The sequence below is a fragment of the Notolabrus celidotus genome, chromosome 12 (genome assembly GCF_009762535.1).
Source record: "Notolabrus celidotus isolate fNotCel1 chromosome 12, fNotCel1.pri, whole genome shotgun sequence".
Lineage (NCBI taxonomy): Eukaryota > Metazoa > Chordata > Actinopteri > Labriformes > Labridae > Notolabrus > Notolabrus celidotus.
Genome location: NC_048283.1, coordinates 1017099 through 1026897, shown reverse-complemented (window position 1 = coordinate 1026897; position 9799 = coordinate 1017099).

Genomic DNA, 9799 nt, shown 5'->3' with positions numbered 1-9799 from the left:
CAAAAAGAAACTGAAACCCTTATAAACAACACATGTAAGGCCTTTGGGAACTAAAAGGTGGAGGTGTAAAACTCCACAGCCACCCACTGAGTCTACTACAAATGAGTAGACAAACTTGGAAATGGCCCAAACCTGAGAGATCAAACCTCTTTTTAATTCTCTTTGTCACCCTCTTTTCTCCACAACACACCCACAAAACATACACACTCTCGTTCATCAACACTCTTCACACAGAACCCAGAGAAGCCATCTGAAGGTGTTGTCTTCTCTGTTGCACACATCAAACTGAGGGACAACAACTCCTGTTATTGAGCAGCCAGGCTGACGAGTTCCAGCTGGGTGCACTGAGGGCAGGTGCTCTCAATGATGGGCTCGTTAGGAGCCCTGGAGGTCACAGACTACCTCCATCTGTAACAATTCAATAACAACTGTTAAATCTGGTATCTTTGTTTATGAATCATATTTACTGTGATGATGCTCAGGACTCTTGTTTTTGAATGAGTTCTTGTTTGTAATTCAGGTCATTGTGTGATTTTACTTTGAAGTTGAGATTTTTGGACAAATAAAGTTTATTCTGTTCTGTTCCCTTCCATTGTATTCTAATTTATTCCATTCCCTTCCATTCTATTCCACAGAGGTGTCAAAAGTATTCACATTCATTACTCAGGTAGAAATACTCGGGTTTAAAAAGACTTCTGTAGAAGTTGAAGTATCAACTCAAGCTTTTTACTCAAAAGTGTAAAAGTTCTGGTTTCACTACAACTTAAAGTACAAAAGTAAAAGTAATGTAAAGGGGAAAATGCTTAGGCTGCGCCACAGGGGCCTAATAGTGCACAACCCCACCTACAAAAAAAACACTTTTTCTAAAGGCCATAATCCTTCTTTTAACCTACAAAGCCCTTAAAAAAATAAAAAAAAAATAAAAAAAAATCAAGCACCCTCGTATCTTAAAGAGCTCATAGTTCCCTATTACCCCTCTAGAACTCTACGCTCCCAACATGCAGGCCTGCTCATCGTACCTAAAATCTCTAAAAGTAGTGTGGGAGGTAGAACCTTCAGTTATCAGGCCCCTCTCCTTTGGAATCATCTACCAGTCAGGGTCCGGGAGGCAGACACCCTCTCTACTTTTAAGAGTAGGCTTCAAACTTTCCTTTTTGACAAAGCTTATAGTTAGAGCTGGATCAGGCTTGGACCAGGTCTTAGTTATGCTGCTATAGGCTTAGACTGCCGGGGGAACTGGCACACTGACACACTGGGATCCTAGCTCACCCTCTTCCCCCCAACCCCCTCATCACTTACTTTAACTCTGCCTGTCCCAGTAAAGTTACTAACCATAGACCTTTCTGGAGTCCCTGAGCTCCATTGTCTCGTAGATTCCTCTGAGCTGCCGTAGACGTCCTCCTGCTGCAGATGATCTGGACTCCAGCTGATACAGACGTGCTGGACTCCAGCGGCAACAGCTTCTACTACTCGTCTCTACACTATCACCTCTCTCTCTTACTCCCCTCTATCTGTCTTTCCAGACCCAACTCAGTCGAGGCATGATGGTGGATGGTGGAGGATGATTGATTGATTGATTGATAATGACAATGTTATATTAACATGTTAATGTTGAAATATTTGGGTTGCACCTGTTTAAATACTGACTTCATATCGTGTCCTTAGAAAGTAACACCACTCCACTGCAGAGCTCAGACTGCTCAGGTTACATCTCCAAAATGCCCAAAGAGTGACAGTAAGTTAATGAGACCCTTCACATACAGAGAACTTGGTGCACAAAATAACTGCACCACCCACTTGTGACCACTAGAGGGTGTTATTTTGATATATGTGGCAGCTAGAGAGAGCCTGACTACTATCAGTTTGTCTGAGGGGGTTACGCTAGCTTTGTTTTTATATGACTAAATGTTCCCTGCCTGAAGCTGCTGTCAGTCTGATAGTTTAACTACGTCATTAAATAGATTCAAGTATCATCTTGTGTTACCAGGACTCACTGTGACGGATCATTTGGAGGCTCTTGATATGATATCTTACTGATACAGGAGGACTAAAAGCAAAAGATGAGAAGAATCAGTTTCTGTGTTGAAGTTTTTATCATCAAAGTCACCTCAAACTTGAGTTGAGGTGGTGTAGGTATCCAAATAGGAGGCATGTCCAATGTGAGGACACTCTGGGGTAGACCCCGAGCTCACTGGAGGGATTATATAATCCATCTGGGCTGGGAATGCTTTGGAATTCCCTCAGAGGAGGTGGATGCTGTTGCCTCAGAGAGGTGGGAGTCTTATCCGCTGGCCCCAGATAAGAAGAAAGAAGGTGGATGGATGGATGGAGGTCAAATACCTTATTTATTCATCAAAGTTTATAAGGTCACATAACACAAAAGAGCATGTTTTCTTACTCCAGGTTCTTACAAGTGAATTTGAGAGTCTTTAAAACATACCAGTGCTTTTTTTATTTTCAACTCAAAACATTTCTTCACAATTTTGGACACAAAGACCCAACATCAAGACCGGATCAGATCCAGTCCCATCTTACAGACAGGACTCAGTCTGATCTCATCTTAATCCACCATGAGCAGAGACCTTTGCAGCATTTAGCAAGTTACAGTGGCAAGGACAAACTTCCTTAAACAGGCAGAAACCTCCAGCAGGACCAGACTCATGTTAGACACACATCTGCTGAGACCGTGTTGGAGAGAGGGATAGAGGGAGATGAAGAGAGAGAGAGAGATGATAGTGGGGAGATGGATAGTAGTAGTTGTAGCAGCTGGAGTCTGGGACGTCCACAGCAGCAGAGATCCAGAGGAACCTACGAGACAAGGGAGCTCAGGGACTCCAGAAAGGTCTAAGAAAAGAGAGAAGAGAGGGAGACCAGAAGAAAGAAAAAGAGGAGAATACATGGGGAAGGAAAGGATAGAAGGAAAGGACGGGATAAGAAAAGGAGACATGAAGGATGAAGAAACATGGAAAGAACAAAGAGAGAAAGAAAGAAAGGAAGGACAGAAAAGAATGAGAAAAGGAAAGAAAGAAGGAATGGAATAAAGAAAATAGAAAGACAGAAAAAAGAAAGAAAGAAAGAAAGAAAGAAAGAAAGAAAGAAAGAAAGGATGAATAACAGACCCAAAAAAGGAGTCTACAGCAGAGATCCAGAGGAACCTACGAGACAAGGGAGCTCAGGGACTCCAGAAAGGTCTATGGTTAGTAACTTTAATGGGACAGGAAGAGTTAAAGTGAGAGACAGGCAGAGAGAGGAGAGAGAGGGAAAGACAGGATCCCAGTGTGTCAGTCTAAGCCTATAGCAGCATAACTAAGACCTGGTCCAAGCCTGATCCAGCTCTAACTATAAGCTTTATCAAAAAGGAAAGTTTGAAGCCTACTCTTAAAAGTAGAGAGGGTGTCTGCCTCCCGGACCCTGACTGGTAGATGATTCCAAAGGAGAGGGGCCTGATAACTGAAGGCTCTACCTCCCATACTACTGTACTTTTAGAGACTTTAGGTACGATGAGCAGGCCTGCATGTTGGGAGCGTAGCGTTCTAGAGGGGTAACAGGGGACTATGAGCTCTTTAGGATACGAAAGTGTCTGACCTTTAAGGGTTGTGCAAATCAGAAGAAGGAGCCAGAGTAGAGAAGCTAACACGGGAAAGATGTGCTCTCTCTTCCTCGTTCTAGTCAGTACTCGAGCTGCAGCATTTTGGACCAGCTGAAGAGTCTTACAGAGACTTATCCCCTAAGTCCCTCTCTCTGTGCTCTTTCTGTCGCTTTACACAGAAAAGGTTTATAAACGACTGAGATGTAAATAAACCAAATATTGTTGAGTCCTGAGTTCCTGTTCCAGACCTGTCCCTGAAAAGAACAGCACGTCCTGGTTCTGCATCCTGCTGTCAGGTCGCAGAGAGGAAGTCAAAAAGACGAGGACAGAAAGGTCAGGAGTATCGAGGTCCCCGCCGTTTATTCTGCCTCCGTGATGTTATGTAACATCCTGAACAGCACACACCCTTCAAAGGGTACAATCCAGACTACACACCCCTCCTTATCTCATCTCTCTGTGGTGCTGTGCATCAGCCTTGACCACAGTGTTTTCATGTTCTTTAAGAAGAATGCTGGTGATATTTCATACCCTTCTTCTGCAAATACCAATGTGATGAAAAGACCAAACTAAGGTCTATGTCTTCATACTGAACCTGTTTGCTCCTATTGAATTTATAACCCACTCACACCACATTCAAACATTGATGGCCAAGGCAGCTCTGTAGAGCATTCATCAGTGTATTCTTAAATGTTATGTGATGCTTTTAAATCTTCTCTTAGTCTGATTTAAGCAGGATTATCCAAGCAATTGTGATCTCCTGCAGCAGGATCATGGCCTCCATGTTGACCCCACATGTTGTCACCTCATTTAACATCTCATGCAAAAACAACTAGGGCCTGTATGCATGTCCACCCATTACACAACATGGGGACCATTAGTCTAATTGTACCGTCATGGAACGGCCCATTTGGCCAATGAACTAATTGTGCCATGAAAGTGAGGCTGGTGCAAAACCTCATATGTCCAGGGAACCTCCTGGAAAATCCTGATCCAACAAATTCAAACTGAGCATGCTTACTATGCATAAACAACAATAAACATGGCGAGCGGTACCGCTGTGACTGAGAGAAGATCAAGAAGAAATGGACATTTGATTAGAAGAATCTAGAATGAACAAACATCTGTTATCAGCAAATCAATCCTCAAAGAGAACAAACAAGGAGAAAGGGAAAGTCTGGCTTCAGATCTTGAACTGGGTCAATGCATGTGGTGTTTCTGAGCGCGCTCAGTAGAGGACCTACAAAATAAAATCAGCAACATGAAAGCGGCTTTGAGCAACATGCACCGCCACCAACGTTGACCACCTGTCCCCCAATGAAGGATAAGGATTCGTCCGATCCCTGAATATCAGTCGTGTCATGATCCTCATCATGGCAGCCCTCTCCTCTCCCTCTTTGTGTGTGTTTTGTCATTTCCCTGTCTGTTGCTCCTCCTCCTGTGTCTCTTCCCCTCGTTTGTGTCTTGTGGGTGAATGTGGGCGGGGTTTCCATTCTGCAGGCAGCACCAGGTGAAGCCACTCAATAATCAACCCTCTCCTATAAAGACTCCGGATTCTCTCCTACTCGTTGCCAGATCGTACTTCAGTTTTTCAGTGGTACACTGAGTCCGTGGCTCCTCAAGAATGTTTTTGTTTTGCTTGTCTTTGTGTGTGTCAAGCTGACGTCCTTGTGTGTTTTCATCTAGATTCAGAGTTTGCCGTGCATGCTTCCTGCTCTCGTGCTGATCGCTTCCCTGTCTGCTGCTGAACCTGCCTGCCTTTGCCTGAGCTCCAGTTACCCTCTGTGGAAGGACACTGGAAAGAGGGACTGCTCCGCTCGTTACCCACGGCGCCATTACCACGGAGTTCACTCTAAATAAACACTTGTATTTTTCACAATCCAGCTTGCCTGAGTTCTGCATTTGGGTCCAGTCCTAGTGACAATCATAACAAGTTGTCTTCTTATATTTGGTCTTAAACGGTCACACATAAGCACGATGTCCTCCATCCTTTAAACAGCCTAACAGGTGAGGTGATCCTGCCTTTAGCACCTGCATTGGTGGGGTCTACCTCCATTAAATGTAATGCTTTGTTGGGGTGTTAACCTGGCTCATGCAGACCGCTAATCCATTCTTTTTCACCGTTAGTACAAACGGCCTGTTTTCATTGCTAAATGCTGGACGTGCATACGAGCCCAGGTCAACAAGGAACGTTCAGCATGATGGAGCAAAAGATAGATGGATTAGCTTCGAAGGGTTTTCAACTGGGTTCAACTTTTTGCAGACGATGTGGTTCTGTCGGCTTCTTCAGGCTGGGACCTTCAGCAGGCATTGGGTCGGTTTGCAGCTGAGTTGGGATGTGAGTCAGCACCTCCAAGTCTGAGGCCATGGTTCTCTGCCAGAAGACGGTGGATTACTCTCTCTTTTGGTTGGTAGTGGGTCTTTTTTTCCCCAAGTGAAGGAGTGCTGGTATCTTGGGGTCTTGCTCTGGAGTGAGGGTAAAATGGAACGAGGATTGGTGCCGGGCGTTGGTGAGGAAGGAGCTGAACCATCAAATCTGAGGGATGTTTTTTCTTTAGCTGAATCATTTCTAAATCAATAAAACAATCTTTAAATGAATACTTTGTGTCGACTTGTTCTGTTCGCCTGTCAGGACTCTCTTTAGTGTAACCCTCCCCTCACATACGGCACCTCTCCCTCTCAGCTATCCAGGTATTTAGCTGACACTCATAAGGAGCCTCTTACGATGAGCATCTCAGGAGAGTAACTGAATTTCAACAGACACAATCTGCTCTTCTTCTGCCGTCAATACAACCTCTGTCTGCCTACAACACTCAGCACACTGTCAGCAGTCTGAGTTCTATTAGCCGTTTAGCTGTTTAGCTGACACTCTCATCCAGAGTTACTCACACTGAGAGAAAGATCAGGGCTTAGTTTCATTTCTTAGATCTGTGTAAGAGGACTTCAGAGTGAGGGCACGGATAGATAAAACAGTGAGGTAAGTGAGCGGTAGTTTTCTGAACGTTCTTATCAGGACAGAAAATCCATGTTGTCAGAGATCATCAGGAATCTGCTGATGTGTCCTGTCCTTACAAGTCCACATGAGGGTGGACATAGTTCAAATACTTGGGAAAACTGCATCAATGCATCTTATTTTGCAATATAAATGTCAAAACTCACTTTCTCTTCCACAACATGTTCACAAAACTGGGGTCATTCTCTATCTAAAGTATGTTTTTCCAGTTTTTCACTTTATAACGGAATAGGAAGTATGGGAAACATTATCCTGCTTATCATCCAGCTACCAGCAAAAGACATATATAAGGTCTGCAGCGGTTGATAGCAGAGCTTCTGTGTCAATTCTCCAACCTGAATCTCACCAAGGGGCCTCCCTCACCAGCCGCAAATTCAAACATGGATACTGCATCAATTAAAGCTGATTCCCCCTCTCCCATAAGGGAAGACTTATCCTCTGCAATTAGAGAGGAGTTGAAGAGAGCTTTGGTGGACAATTCTGGTCATATACATAAAAAAAACAATATCAGTTAAATCCGAAACCTCAAAACTATATAAGTGCAATTCTCTCAGAAACACAGACTGTACAAAATATGGACGTAGTGTCTGTGACGTCACCCATCTGTTTCTGAAGAGCTGTTTTGAGGCCAATCGTCAGTGGCAGACATATTGCTGCTGTCGAGCAAGTGTGACGTAAAGAGGCGGAGTTTGAGCCTCCTAGCCAACAGCTGCAGTGTTCCTGTGTTCCATTAGAAGACTCATAATCTCAATATCTTCGAAACTGCTGCGTTAGAAAATAATTCACCCCCCTCACAGTGAGAGGACATCAAGAAATGAGCTAACCAGACTCCACTCGTCTTTTGAACCAGGCTGTAAACATGTTTATTTCTGCTGTAAAGATCAGCATTTTCCCATTCATGTGTATGTGACTTCCGGTGCTTCTGCAGCCAGCCTCAAGTGGATCCTCGATGAACTGCAGCTTTTAACACTTCCACATCGGACTCATATTATTAGACCGGAGGTTGCTGCTTGCTCAGAAATCGACCTTCGGATAACATTTGAATTATGCGGGACGTTCAAGTGGCAACTTCTGGTCTCAAAATATGAAGCCCATGCAGAAGTGCTAAAAACTGCACTAGAGGCTGGCTGCAGGAACACAGGAAACCACATACACACCCATTCAAAAGAGACAATCTTTACAGCAGAAATAAACATGTTTACAGCCTGGTTCAAACAGGGGTTTGAGTCTGAGTAGCTCATTTCTGTATCAGCACCCTTTGTACAGGGGGTGAGGTTTTTTGTAACGCAGTATTTTTGAAGATATTAAAGTTATGAGTTTTGCCCAAATAAGGGCGTGGCTGATTTGATTGACAGGCGGGAACACTGTAGCTGTCAGCGAAAAGGCCCGCCTCTTTACCTCACACTAGCTCAGACAAAGTTAGGTTGAGTTAAGCATTTCCAATATGGCACCCGCCGACGATTGACTTCAGAAACAGATGGGTGACGTCACGGATGCTACGTCCTTTTTTTATACAGTCTATGGGGACGCTGAGCGACCAAGACCAAGCTCTCCCGCAGCGATCTCCAAACTTCTGCAGATGGAAAAAGACGTAATGGTTGAGCCTGACACAGAGACTGCTGGGAGTCAAGCCGTGTGTAATCATCGCCAAGCTGCACAACGATGGGGATGCCATGGACATCCTGAGAAAAGCCTGTGACCGCGGAGGTCAGCTTTACTACAACAGCAGTCCAATCGCCATATTCCCGGATTACACAGCCAACATCGCTAAAGCCAAGGCCGCCTTAATGGACTGTAGGAGAACGCTTCCAGGAAAAGCATGTGTGCGTTATGGAATACTCTTTCTGGCTAGATTACGCAACAACAGGGAGGAGCTTATGGATGCTAGCAAAGCCATGGACTTTGGAGGATTGCAGGAATTTCCAATGCACTTATTCTCTCTGGAATGCATCCTAAATGTAGCAGGTATCATAAAATATGTTGCAGAATTTCATATAAGTGACAATTTTTTCCCTTATTCTGAACATCTTCTCCATAAATCAACGCCAGTTTTCCTCCAGGAGTCAGATCTCCCTCTCAGGGAGCAGCAATCTATCCTGATGACGGTAAACTGACAGGCACACACTGTGGTCAGTCGGTCAGGGTCTTTGGGTGGAGGTTTGGGAACATTTAAAGGACACTGCAGTCTGTTTCTTCCTGTCTGTGAATTGATTTGACATTTCCTGTTATTCAGACAAATCACCTGCAGCCCTGAGGAGAAAATGCAACATGCTGACGTGACTCTGGGTAACTTTAGCTCGGGTGTTCGGTTGCTAAATCTGCAGAGAGCGTCTGTGTTTCTGTGACTTATTCAGTTTGATGAATTCATGAAGAGGCCTCAATCAAAACTTCATCTGCAGAGGAAATGGTGTGTTTGTTATCTCTGTGATTAAAATACATACAAACATATTTTCCTTTTGATATCACGGATGCATTTTTACAGTTTCAAGCTAAACTTCCAGAAGCTTTAAGGTCTCGTCTCTTTCTTCCTCAGCTGCATCTGAAGCGTCTCTGTCTGAGTGTCCTTGAAGTAAACAGGCACTTTATGTCGGTTATGTAACCTCAGTAACGTCACCTCAGGGCCCCGGTCTTTTCACTCTCCGAGGTTTGAGTACTTTCTCCTCCACCGAGCATGAGGAATGACAACAGAAGATTTTTGTGACTGATGCCTGAGAGAGAGCGTGTGTCTGTCTGCAGGAACTCTGAGATACGCATGTTTTATGTTCCTCTGTGTGACGGCAGATGAAAGCTTTCCTGCGGCCCCCGGATATTCAGTTTGAAGATTACTCTTGTTGTTGAATAAACGCAGGATGCAAATTAAAAAATACTTTCTCTATTTGGATATCTGTGTTGATATTGCAAGTGGAGCGTCCACTCATGCTGAGGGTTATAATTGAAGTGCCAGTATTTTATAAGGATTTGTTCTGTGCATTCAGCTGTGCATATCTTTACTTGGAGGTCGATTAAACTACAATAAATCTAAAACAAGAAGGCAGCCATCTTTAAAATCCCACCTGTACAATTATAGAATGCCTTTATGTGTGTTTAAGAAGGTTTAACATGTTCAATTTGATAGAATAGTACAACAGTATTGAGGTAGAACATTACAGATAGAGAAGAAATCATCTGAGGAGATTGGGACTTTGATATAGTTCAATAAG